The sequence below is a fragment of the Rhipicephalus sanguineus genome, chromosome 11 (assembly GCF_013339695.2).
Source record: "Rhipicephalus sanguineus isolate Rsan-2018 chromosome 11, BIME_Rsan_1.4, whole genome shotgun sequence".
Lineage (NCBI taxonomy): Eukaryota > Metazoa > Arthropoda > Arachnida > Ixodida > Ixodidae > Rhipicephalus > Rhipicephalus sanguineus.
The window spans coordinates 67397814-67412120 of NC_051186.1; positions in this window are offsets into that span (position 1 = coordinate 67397814).

A 14307-nucleotide genomic window follows, 5' to 3' on the forward strand; every position below is an offset into this window, starting at 1 on the left:
ACGCTTCTTCATTCCTCTGAGCCATTTCGCATGTTTCTCTTTTTTTTTCGTTGTTTACACTGTCTTGTTTACCCGTCGAAAGCTACTCAGCGAATGTATCTGGGACGTAGACACGGGACACGGAAATACGATCGTGACGGATCGATGCCTGCATTGAGGCTGCAGGCTAACGCGTAAGAAAGCCTCACTCTCTGCACCCATTGGCCTTTTGATGCTCCTTTTCGTACGCCGCTCTAGTATTGACGCATCGTGTTACGTGCTTCTCTGTTTTTCTTTTCTTTTTTTTTTGTTCTTTTCTGTATCATTCCGATCACGTCTTGGAGGAAACGCCGCGTCTTGTCTCCTTTGCAATATCGCTAATGGCGTCGAAATGATTCTTTCATACTCTTATAGCTGATCCGTTGTAGCCTTTGCGGCTGTGATGCAAGTTTCTACGCTTACTGCTGGAACGTGCAGAAATGCGTCGCACCGAGTGGCAGAGAAGTATTACGGCAAAACGAAGAACCCAGCTTTCAGCTCTTGGTGACACGAGCTTCATCCCCGGTTCAAAGGGAATCAGGAGGCTGTAGCCATGGTTGACATTGGATAACACGCTCTGACATAGCTGTATTCGTAATACTAGTTTATTTATTCCGAAAGAACCAGAAAAAAAGTATCAAAACGGGGCAATGTACATTATCCAATTCCCAGGTAAAGGTCCCAGATGCCGATACACGTATACACACTTGATATATAATATGCTCATGCGTAAATATGCCTATTTACGCATGCGTAAATAAGCATATAAAGAACCCACGCATATAAGCATATAAAGAACCCCAGGTGGTCGAAATTTTCGGAGCCCTCCACTACGGCGTCTCTCATAATCATATTGTGGTTTTGGGATGTTAAACCCCAGAACAAAAAAATACCATGGGTGAACTGTCAGAAGTTAACAGAAAAGATGTTACTGAAGCCCTGAAATGCAAAAATGGGGTAACAGTCTTAAGTGGCACGAGTAAACTATTAGAAAATTGAATCGTAGCGAAGTTAAATGTTTCAACCATAGTTAGTGCAAATGGGTGGTACCACGTAACAAGTCATTTACTACAGCGCATAATTGTTCAGTGTAATGGATATCACGAAAGTGGCCAGCGTTTACTGTCATTTATTTTAACGGCGCATACGTGGATACGTGGACCCTGGGAGCGCTACTGTAAATCACAGGTCTACACGTGCGGCGGTTAGTTAGAAAACTTGGGCTTTATTTTTGTGTTACTGTTGAGGAAACCACGCACTGTCCATTAAAATATCCACGGGGAGGAATGGTGTAGGATTTACGCTGCGGATGGAAACGACTCCTCAGGGAAACATCAGCTGCGCTGGCTGAAGCAGTTAGGCATAAAACAAAGCCAAGAAATGCTGTGAGAAAATGACAAGCCTCAAGCAAGTTCTTTCTCTCACTCTCTCTCTCTCTCTCTCTCTCTCTCTCTATATATATATATATATATATATATATATATATATATAATATGAAATAGTGACTAAAAAAATACATTTGCCACAACGCAGCCCAAACAGCTGGTGCAAGTAACATCATTCCCGGTTCAAAACACAGAACGCCCTGCCTGTTTCAAGCTACGACGACCTGAATCTCAATATCAAAATTTCAAGAGCACGAGAATGAACAAACGTCTTATGTGAACTCTACAAACTATTTTGTTCAAAAGAACAGTATGTATCACAGTTCCATTCAAGAGTGTATTCTAGTCAAGCTGCGGCCCATATAACGAGGAAAAGTCGCCCGGATTAACACACGCACGCGAGGATCCTTCGTTTCGAGGGTTTCAGAATGTCTCTGCGTGCCTCTTCAAACAACGCCGCGGGCACGCTCGAAACTCCTGGAACAAAAAAGAATAACGAGATAGAAACAGAACAAAGTAACTAGCCTGCAGGCGAAGGCAATCACTGTTCCGTGATGAGGAATCATTCGGTGCCGGAGTCCGGGCGAACATCTCGGTGCACCGTTGATTAACTTCGAGCGGCAAACGCCCGAAGTAGCCTCGCGAGGGAGCCACTGATGAAGTACAAGGAAGCAAGCGATCGAGTCATTGTAACAGCTGCTGCATTTCGCAGGCATGGCATGGTAGAAAGACTTTTCTAACCAGCTAATCACTTCGGTTCGAGTTGCCTGCAATATTTTGAACGTAATAACATGATGGATGCTGTGCTTGTTGCGAGTTACAGATTTCGGTGGCGGCGTTGGCGAACGAGAACAACACGGCGCCGGCGAGTGTACACAAAATGCGGCCCTCGATCGGCGCGGGTAACGTAGGTGTTTGTACCCGCCGTTTTCCAATTATTGTTGCCTTCTGGATCGTTGGCTTGTCGGGGATAAGCCGTTTCTGAATACGGCAATCTGCTCTTTTATCAATGTCACTTGTCATTTCATGTTACCACACTTCGTTGTTGCCGGCATACGAACGCTTGAACGTAAGGGCTGCGCTGCTAAGCACGTGGATGAAGGTCCGATTCCCAGCAAGGAGGAAGTAAAAAGTTAGGAGGGAGCATTGCGCAATGCAAGAAAGAAAGAAAGAAAGAAAGAAAGAAAGAAAGAAAGAAAGAAAGAAAGAAAGAAAGAAAGAAAGAAAGAAAGAAAGAAAGAAAGAAAGAAAGAAAGAAAGAAAGAAAGAAAGAAAGAAAGAAAGAAAGAAAGAAAGTCAGACACGCATGCGGGAAGCTTCGCTTGTCCCCTTTTCCCCAATAGGGCAGAGGATCCAGAATTCTTTTTTACAGGTGAAATTTTTGGGATAGGTTTGAAATCCTACACTTTTCTCAAAGACTTTGGAGCAAGTGCTTCCATGTCTGTTTGAAATTCTAGCAATTGCGCTTCGAATTTCAATAATAAACAGATACATTTCAGAAACAGAAAGATAAATGTCATTACAATCTCTCGCTGGAAGTTTTAGTGCCCAGCAATTCCAAATCCAGACTGAAATGAAGTTGCTAAAGATAACAGCATCGCTTATCCTTCCCCATAAACTGACTTAGGAAAAATAAATTCCATTAGATTCATCTTCGAAAGCAGATTCTTCAAACTCAATTTGTTTTAATACGTCAGTGCCACATGATGCTTTTCTTCAATAAGCCCCCCTACTCGCGTGCCAAGAAAACAAAATTGTAAGAAGTGTTCTCCTCGAGAAACTTTTCAATTTCAGAGTTCGACACTTGTTGCTGGCGATTTTAGCAAATAAATTCGAATAAGAACATAGGAGAGATCGATAGCTGACACGTGCGTGACATTCTCATGGAAATAATAAACAAAAAGTGAAACCTCGGTTCTTATTGGACACCTTTAAGTCGCTGCGGTCGTACAGATTTGGACACCGCACTCTTTCGCAATTCTTACATATCCTATAGATTTTCCGAGTGCGAAATGCCATTTGGAACTTTGGTTTTTGTCATCGACCGTGGGAGCGTACTCGTCGTTGAGACAAAAATAACTCCCACGGCAATCTCAGAAAAAAACAGTTACAAAGCATCAGTGTGTAAATCCACACCACTGCGCGTTACCTCTCAAACTCTTCGCCGAGATGAATTTCTGTAGGTGTGTCGTCGATGTTTGCAGTATTTCGCAACCTCTAGCTTTGTAACCGCGGAAGCGCTTTTCTTACTCGAAAGCTCCCGCGCATTTTCATTTCGCAAAACTACATCATCGTGCACCCTGAGCCTCTAACAAAGGACCGACCGCACACGTATAACTAAATCGTGCATATTTATAACTATTTATAACTATAACGGGCTCTATTGTCTGCGTGATAATTCAAAGAATCAACCGATGCTATGCGAAACTTTATTACCCCAACAAATGTTGACTGCAAAGCACGGCACTCCTTTGGAGTGCAGGGATTGATTGCTTTGGCTTGTCAGAACGTGTTCTGAATCTCGAACTTCCAGCGCTAAAGATACACGAAACTGAGGAACCTAAAACAGACCGCGTCCATCGATAACGCAAACAATATTATGTTTCATTCCTCCATTGTTCATTCATTCCTCCATTGTGAGCTAAGTAATACACTGATTTTCGTTTCCACCGTCTTCAGTTCGTGTCAAAATCGGAGTAATATTGACTCGTGCAATTTACATGAAAGCCGGCATCACCTCTAGTGGCCATATTCGTAGTGACATGACGCGGTTATCGCGAGCGCTGGCGCATGTTAGTTGTGGTACTAAAAGCTTTATTGTTGCGTTTCAATCCGTGAGAACTGTAGCGAACGTGTATTAGCACTGCGCATACTCATTTTGTTCTGGAAATAACGCAAGTTGAACATTTCGCCAACCTGTTTTCGCCTACAAAATGTTTCGTGAATTTCTTTTCACTAGTTGTACATTTCGCCAACCACTTTCTGTCAATTGAATATTTCGTCAATTTCTTTTCACCAGTTGAATATTTCGTCAGTATCTTTTGTCCTGTTGAACATCTCTCCGATCACTTTTCGCCAATTAAATATTTCGTCAATTTCTTTTCGCCAGTCTCACTTCGCCAATCCAAAATTTCGTTCATCTTTTCCTTTCGCCAATCCCGAAGTTTCAATAGAGTTGTTCTGGTTTGCTGTATCCTGACCATTCGCATATGCGCGGTCACCGCTACACTGGCCCTTTTTTGAAGAACAGAAATAACTACGAAGTAATAAATACGATAAGCGACAAAAATTTCCAACTCCCTCGCCTCTTGTCACCTTTCACAGATATTGGTCCAACAAAACCTGGCTTCGGCACAAGCTAATCGATAGCCGACACGTGGATTACGTTTCCACCCGACGTTCGTGACAAGATAAAACTCAGGCTTAAGAGCTCCGGCCGTAACATTCAATACTTTCATGATGTTTACTTTTCCTGTCAAAAAATCGAGCGCACGTGCTTACTGTTTTGCTTTCTTTTTTATTGCAGTCGAACTTCTTTTTTTCTTTGAGCGATGAGCTCGAAGAAGCGGGTGCCATTTTTATTTTAATTTTTGAAAGCGCATGGACAGTTTTGACGCTGCTAAAATATTAGCGCGCCAAGGCTTGCGAAAACCAAGGCACTTCCAGGTGATTTTGATCACCCAAGCGGCATCGGGGGAGACAATGTCAACCCAAGTTATTGTAAATCCCTTGCCGTGAACGCAAATATTTTCTGGAATCTCGCTCTTCCTCGTTTGCGTGTTTAAGAAAGTCTTGGTGATCGTGCATTGCAAAACTGAACTTCTGTTTTTACCATGCGTCTTATAGACTACGTTTTGTAATTACTAGACACAGCGGACTTCAGGCTAAATGAGAGTTCCTCGTTGCCCCAAGGTGATAGCAGAGACACAACGCATTAGTGAGGCAGCAGTCGACGAGACAATAGCTGTATTTGAATTAATAGCAAGGCAGTGCTCTATTAAATAATGTCATAGCTTAACGTAGAATATTAGCGATGCGGGAGCTGATGAGACAGTAGAATAACAAAATTGCTCTTATCTTCTTGAGTAATCAAGTGATTTGTAGTACATCGAGCGTTTGAATTTCAGTTTAGTCTGCACAGCGTATGTTCTGTAGTGTTTTTGCAGAATGTGTAAACTCAAACTTGAAAAGGACAATAACAACACAATCGATTGCGAGTCTCTTGTCTTCTCATGTTTGTACATCGATGCGCAAACATCGATGCTGCGCGCTAAACACCGCAATAAGTTAATTGTAAGCTCTTCCTTGCGGAAGTAATATTAATCAGGGCAAGAGGCATGAGTTTTCAATTGTGGATATCAGACAGCACAGCGTTGAAGACATTTGCTTAAAAATTATGTATGAGTAACCAATACCGAAGAGCCCACTTTTCTTGTTAATTAAAACTGTCTTAACAAAAAGACAGCTTATTCAGAGAAAGCGTACGAGAAACGAAAAGTTATTTTTTCTGCGATAACCTACTAATTAAGCTGCAGAAGCAGAAGACGTGTAATTGCGATTGAATGAATACCTTGAAAATATTTGTGTACATTTATTATACAGATATTCGTACTGCAAATCATTTCATTTGGTGAAATCAAAGCTTATTTGATAAAAATAAAAATATATCACCCTCCCGCTTACAGCACGATGCTCCCGGCACTTCATCCCGGAAATCTCTGGCACGTGCCCGACTTGTCAGGTCCTCGGCGACACCTTTCACGTCGTGGCTCCGTGTCCTGCAACTCCACTTTCTTTCTCATCCCCCTTCCCCATCCCAACTAGAGAGGCTTGGGAGGAGTACCTGCTCGGCTGCTCTACCTTGGATGCGAAACGCTCCTTGGTGGCGTGCGCCCGGGCAGCGGCCATCTCCAATGGCGTCCCGGACTAGGGACTGCCACTCAGGCACACAGCAGCTCTCTTGTGAATTTCTTGAATAAAATGTTTGACACCACCACCACCCTCCTAACTGCTGCTGTCCGTTGTTCTGTGAAGCCTACTTCTTCCTTGCTTTAACTACGGACGGGATGCAGCAAGCCCAATACCCATGATGTGTGCCGTGACAGTGATGGCGTACTGAAACGACTACCATAGGCATGCGCAAGGTTCCCCATTAGGGGGTACCGGTAACGGGGGAGGGGGTACTTTCATAGTAGCGCAATCTTCCCATCTCCCCCCTTGCCCCCCCCCCCCCCGCCCCCCGCATTGGAACCCAAAGGACAACATGCTGCACAGCGGATGAAAACAAAACATGGAAGGATGACGTGCTTCTTACAATGGCCCGCCTTTGGTCCCTAGTTAACCGGCAGCAAAGATGAGAAGTAAACTGTTTTTTGAATGCAACGCCAGGGTCCTTCCGCCGCCGTTATCGTTCAAAACCTGCGTGGTCATAACTCAGTAAACGTATCGGCCCGACTTTGCGCCCCCTCCTTGGCGATCAGTGGGGGTGCCACCCCCCTCCCCCCGACCCCCGTGTGCGGACCTATACTTCCCAGCACCGGTTTTTTCAATGTACGACACCCAAATCTGTGAGTTATAAAAGCTTCGCTTGAAAACTGCTTTACAAGCCAAAGTGATACGTAAGAGATCACTTTTATAGGGCAATGGGAGAAGGAGCTTAAGTGGGAAGCAGATAATTTTTTTTTCGCGAGTTGGCGTTTTTGTTGTTGTTGTTTTTTAACGTCGAATATCGGTGGAGAGAGCAAACAACTTTATGATATCGAGAGAGAGGCATATGTTCACCAGTTCGCCATACGAGTGCGCTTCTCAGGGCCATGAAAAGAACCGATAACCTCGTCTTCATTATACAGGCGGCTGTCGCAGGCGCTGAACCATCGCGTCGTGCGGTTTACTGATAACCGGCTGCGGGCCCCTATATGACCAACGGCGCGTAAAACGGTCCCGCCAAAACGTGACGACGCAGCTTCGCGACGACACAAGCTCTCTTGACGCATTGGCGCGAGTAATGGGATGGAGGCACGCCAAAGTGTAGCTGGTGTAGCCACTCGACGACACACATTTCGACAGACATAATGTACGGCTTTATGTGGCAAGGGCCCCATCGCGTGTCCCCAGAGTGCGTCGGAACGTTGGCCTCCTTGATGAAATTTCTGTGCAGCATTCCGTAAGGCTCGCTGCATGCTATGGGCGGCTACAACCTATCGTCGGTTACGACGTAAAAATAAATACAAGCTCCACCCGCTGCCATCACTGTCACATCCAGAGAGAATTTGCGTAGACGCTCCATCCAATCACATTTGCTCTTTTCCATGAAGTTAAGTACTTTAATACAGATAGTTGGTGTGCCTACAAAGACACATGTCCGTGTCGCTGGTTTCAAAGCGACACTAAAGAGCAAAACGATTTTTCTCATATTAGTAAAGTACTCTTTCAGGATACCAAAAACACCACGCTTGCTGCGAGAAGACTCTTAGTAAGAGAGAAAACGCGCAAACACAAAATGTGGGTGGCGACGCTAGCTTGAAGTTTCCGCAACATTTGCAGTGACGTCACATGTTTTGACGGCGCCTACTAGGGACTACGTAGTTCCTAATTGGTTAAAATGAAGTACATTGTACTCTGAGGGGGCCATAGACTTAGCATAACAAATACGGGATAATTTTGTTGAGCCAGTGGCGCCAAAGTACGATAAATACACTTTGAAATCCGTGACGTCACGCGAAGAGATTTCAGCGCGAAATTTAAAAATGAAGCATTGAACTGGATTTTCTCCTCTAATAATAAACCTATGATGGCGAAATTAACGACATTAGAGTTTTCAGAGCACAATTTATCGATCTAAACCAATTCGTTGTTTCTCTTTAGTGTCCCTTTAAATCAAAAACTCGGACTTCTTGGCAAATTTCACCAGAGACTGTGACATTAGTGCTTAGCCAAAGATCATATTTCAGATAGGAACAAAGAACCTTTACTTTTTTACATGCATGGTATTTACATCATCACATAAAAATCGTCATCAATCGAAAGGAAACCAGCTTGGACAACTCATATATACCTAGGCGTGCCGATATAGGCGTGGTGCGGGCGGAGCTTCTGTTAATTTTTAGGTTGTAAACGACTACAAGAGGAAATACAGACTCTTCCCCCAGCACTGCGGCGTGCTTGTCCTTAATCTGCGCAAGAGAGTCGTGCTGGGTGCTTTCCGTTCTCAACATCAGTAGTTTTTCTATGCTAACGTAAATACTACACATATTAAGGAAAGGAACCAAAGGCTCAGCAGTGAAGTCGGAATCGATGCTGAAATTTGGCAGGCAGTTTAAGTTTTCCACCAAAAACCAGTGACATGAAGGTGCGCCTGCTATCGGAAACTTACCTACCTGAAATATGCGAGAAGGGGTGGACGTCACGAAAATGAGCGCATTGAATTGGATGGGAGCACCTATGACAATTCTTTCTCGGTGGCGGAGCGACGGCTGTGGGCGGAGCTTAGTTTTGCTTTGGTTGTAACCGACTGTACTTCTCGAAAAAGACGGGAGTGAAGATATTGACAGAAGAGAAGAGAGCCAGACGACACAAAGATTTGAGCTGCCTGGCTATCTCGTGTCCGTATATGCACGTTTTACCTTATTTCATATGGAATTTCTACCAGCTATAGCTCAATTTTCTGGCATTCCAAGCTTTGAAACACTGCAGCTTAAAATAAGAGGTACACAACTCAGTCATTACATAGGGAATGAACGAACAGAATGATAATATTTAGAGGTCGTAGAGACAACATCAACAATCATTTAGCAATCTAGCAATCTTTAGCTAATCTACAGTGTCAACCACAGCTGTCCGTACTCACGTCACGTAAATGTGCAATATTTCAAGTCACATGGCTTAGTGGGACGCTCTACTTTACACACACACACACACCTATATATATATATATATATATATATATATATATATATATATATATATATATATATATATATATTTACGAGGATTATTTATTCGAGAAGTAAGCGCCTTTTGGTCCCAAACAACTCAATATTCGTTAGTAAAAGCTTTTATTGGCGGGTGTAGTTTAGTACAAACCTACTCCACGTTTCTACGTAATCACCGTTAACTTCTAAGCCCTTTTCGCACCGCTGCGCCAGTTTCATTAGTCCCTCTGCATAGAAGTGCGCCGCCTGGTAATTCCTCGCTGCTTCAGTTGGTCGGTAAGCATTCCTGGTACCCACCTTGCACACACTTTACGATATCCGAGCTCTTCATTTACAATCGTGCAAATTGTAGTGCGGCCGACAAGAAGAAATTCATCCGACAGACCACTAACTGGCAGTAGTCGTCAATATAATGGCAATTCTCAGTTCACTTGTTGAACGGTTTTGTGGGTATGGATTCTCGGATATGCCACTCTGTTCTTCCTCGTGCACATTTGTGCGACCATTTGTGAAGCGTCGGCACAATTTTCTGACCTTTACTACACTCATCACTTCAGGTACATAAACTATAGGCACAACTCCCCACAAATATGAGAAGCTGGTGATCCTATTGCCTGCGAAAATGGAATTACAGCTCGCACTTCAAGATAAACGGGAGCAACGATATTCGCAGACATTGTTGTTTGCATTCCCCGAAAAGGAGATGACTACTGAGCCAGAACAATAACTTCAGTACCCTCGCTCGCGAAAGAATTAACAGTTGGCGCTGCACAAATAATATATACCGTTGCTCTGACGAAGGCATACCACCTGCCGAAGCTTTAGTAAGGCTGTGTTTAAATATATATATATATATATATATATATATATATATATATATATATAGATAGATAGATAGAAGAAACTTTCCAAGTTGCGGAACAATCCCAATTCTGAACGGAAAGGCCCAGGAGCTTGGGCCGCTGGAAGTTCGCTACTGCGCGCGCAAAGGCGTTAAGATGCGCCTGGGAAATTAACCAACGCTTTTCTCGCCCAGTGCGTAGCTTAAACCAATCTCACTCTGGCGACCATTGTGTGTGTGTGTGGGGGGGGGGGGGGCGATGCGCTCTCATTAGGCTAATTAACATTTCCTGGCAAATGGGTTTCTACTCGCTCGGCTGTGAAGGCTTAGAGACGAGTCGTTCTCACGCTTTGAAGGCGAGCGTTTGAGGCGGCACGCCGGCTGCGAAGTCGTCAACTCCTCGAGATTAATGGCGTAACGAGTTTCTTGAAAACGGTCGACTGGGACGACGCGGTAACGACTTTGCTGAGTGCGAACGCAGCTCGGCTCACTTTGCGATAGGCAGCGGGCGATGCTGAAGAAGATTGTCTTTACTGTAAGGTGATCAAGAAACTTCGTTAAATTTTAAATGTATCCTCTTCCGCTCGAAGAGCGCTCACTTACTGAGCGCGCATTAGCAACTCTGAGAGACGCAGCACTGTAACCAGCTCATTCGAGCCTAAAGCTTCAAGTATACCGTATATTGCGGAGTATACCACACTACGATCATTGTACAAGGGCGAACGGCCGAATTTTCCTCGTAATAGGCAATGTGTGGACCTGAATTGAGTGTGATTGTTTTTATTGCGATAGCAATTATATGGACAGTCTCGGCTGATTTTTGCCGTCGCCGTCGTCATGCTGCGTATATGTATAAGTATGTATATATACATCAATATCTTAAAGAAAAATAAATCAGAAATATGCTTCCGAAGCGCGGAATCGAACCAGCGACCTCTGCATGCGCAGCGCGGTGCGCTAAGCACTACTCCACAAAGCGTACATCCCCCAGGCTGCTAACGGCGACCGTTATATACACACCCTTTACCGTTTGCAGTCCTCCGAGACGGAGGCGCTTATAAGCGTTTCTTCATTACCAGCGAGATGGCGCTAGCAGCGCGCGGGCGCATTTAAAGGCACGGTGTAAGATATATACTCTTTAAGCCCCAACCGCATGCACGCGATTTTCGAGCGACGGCGACGAGCGACAGCGACAAACGGGCTCCGTCGCGATGTCGCGTCGCGACGGGAGCACCCACATGTTCGCGACAAAGTGTCATGGTTGCTAGATTTAAAACTATTGCGTGCACGCAGGTAAATTGCAAAAAAGAATTACAGAGTAGATGAATGGCAGCATGTCAAATTTATTATTGACTTGTGTGAGATAAGGAAGTCACAGCAGCATTACGGGATTTTCTTTTTTTTGCAATGTTTTGTTTAACTGCGACAGTAGTATCTGCTGTGACCTCGAGTGGGCGCACGCTATCTATCTACTACGCATCTACGACGTCTACGACGCTACAACCAATTTTTTTTAATCTCCTTGGCTACGACGCACTTTAAACTGACATTGCAGCAAGCTACCATCATTGCAGCAAGCTACCAACGAAACATCAAAACGAGCCGTCGATCAAAATTAACGACAAAATACGGCCGCTGCCTCGCTCTCCACGTGAGATGGGGTTGCAAAGAAGGTAGGCTATAACTTGCATTCATTGAAGTATGCGCCGATTGGAAGCATCAAGAGCAAATTGCGACCGAAGCGAGGATCGGTGATGCTGCCATGTTGCCGGAAATCGTCACGCTCACTTCCGGGCGACAAGCGATTTTTTCTAGTTTTCCAGAAAGCTGCGACGCGACAAGCGACGGCGATGGATGGCCCTCCGCAACAGCAAATCATGTCGCTCGTCGCTGTCGCTCGTCGCCGTCGCCCGAAAATCGCGTGCATGCGGTTGGGGCTTTAGGTGTGGACACTTCTCGGCTTGCATGCAGAGCGCGATCGACCAGATAAAGTAACAACGGCGCGCGTCTGTTGGTCCGGTGACCGCAGCGGGTATCTAGCGGCGGGAAGACGCAACCTAAAGAGAGAAAATGCTTTCTGCACCGTTACTATAGCAACCGACGCAGTCGGCGGCAACGCCGGCGTCCGCTGCATGTCTTGTTTTTCGCTCGTGAAAAACGCGGTATGCGTTTCTAACTTGAGTAGCTGGCGTGCCGTAGCCGCGTTCGCTGACTAGGAAATTCAGATTTCCCGCGAAGCGCCAGTTGCTACGGGAACGCGTTTTTGTGTTGAAGTTGCATCATCCCGCCGGTAGGTATCCGCTGCCGTCAGCGGTCCGACGTGTCCGACAGGCTCTCGGCGTCGTTACTTTATCTGGTCGATCGCGTCTCGCGAGTGTCCTCACCTAAAGAGTATATATCTTACACCGTGCTTAAAGGCGTCGGCCAGCTCTCTCGCTTCTTATACTTGCGCAGCGAGAACCTTGCCCTTCCGCTGTCTGCTCGCACGGGCGCTCGAACAAACTACCGCAGTGTTCATAATTCTCAGCAGATTGAGCAACTCTCACCGCGCGTCGCGTGCATGTAGCTAAAAGCGTTTCAGATGTCGTGCACGTAACGTACGTGTACTTTTCACGTTTGCGTATGAGAAGTCCCTACGTACGTGAAATTAAAACTGTCTGGTAGCTGCCGGGTAGTGATGGACGCAAGGTAGTCGCAGCGCGTCCATCATGGGCCGCTTTTCTTGCTATCGCATTCATTGCTTCGCCCTTGCGGCGAAACTGTGACTTTTTGTTGTTGGCTGTTAAGATACATTCCCGCTTAAGAAAAAATTCTAGAGGCGACCATCGTCATTTACTTAGGTGTCTGGTAGTGGCGATCGCACGTCGCCGTTCGTGTGCCCTGGTTCTGAGAGGCCACGTAGAGCGGATCTCTGAGGCCACGTAGAGAAGCGCGTGGTTCAGATCTGCTCCGCCGGGTGCCGCAACGATCCTAGCTGCTTACAAGAAAACCTTGTACTTTAAATGAACTCATTCAATCAATCTTCCTTTATTATTCTGACAATTCATTCGTCCTTACTTTAAGTCACGTTGTGTCCCGGTATCATATGTGTTCAGTATATTTCTGAACTTGAAACGGAACCATCGATTTATATATTTTTAGATTACTTCTTATAAGTACTCTTAAACGGGAAGTAATTGCTCGACCGGATATGCTTAGAAAATGAACAAGAGTATTATTACTCGATGTCATAGAGTTAAAACAGACTCTAGAGGAAAAGCTGGGGCTGAAAGGGCGCCGACCACAAGAACGCCGCCATTATTATGGTGGCTCCATTATCCTACCATTGTCATTGTTTCCTTTGCAGTGATTTAAAGATCGGCTAAAATTAGTACTATTCAATGTTAGTAACGCCCGCAATATAAATCAAACACGGGCACTCTGACGAATTAAGAATGCGCGGACAGTGTTTAATGTTCATTTAGAAAATTTTTATAAAAGATTCAATAAAATTTAGGCATTTTACTGTGCGCAGATATCACGTCGGAAGAAGATGCATTTGCAGTCTCTCTTACTAGATGGCGCCACCGTTTCAATTTGAGTTGAAGAGCGCGGCCGATTCCTCGTCTTCTGAATTGATTTGTGACTCGTAGTGCGTCGTCTTTTGCGCTTTCTATTGACACGTATACCCTACTTCACGTGTGTTTAGTTCACGTGTGTGTAGTTCGCGTGAGCTCACTTTCATTAATTACGACGAAAACTGAATAGCACCGTCAAGTCTAGCACGCACCTCAGGGGCTGGTAACGCTCGCACGGTGGGGTAATGGCGGCAATGACAGCGCCCTTGTGGTCAGAGATTCTAATGCATGGGCGCTATGGGGAGCTTTTCCTCTAGTATCTGTACTAACTCTATGATCGATGCACTTGCCACTAAAAAATGATACTCGACTGCGCGTAGATTTTTTTTCTCAGTTGCTAAATCGCACTGCGGGATATAACTACAAATTCTTAAGGAATGTGCGAAAACAAGGTATTCCTCTGAAGAAACCATGAGTGATTATGCGCAGCGAGAGGACAACATCTAAACCTAAGTGACATCAAATTTCCTTTTCAGTCTGCTTCATCTAAGACAGTTCAGTCGAACTATGCTCTG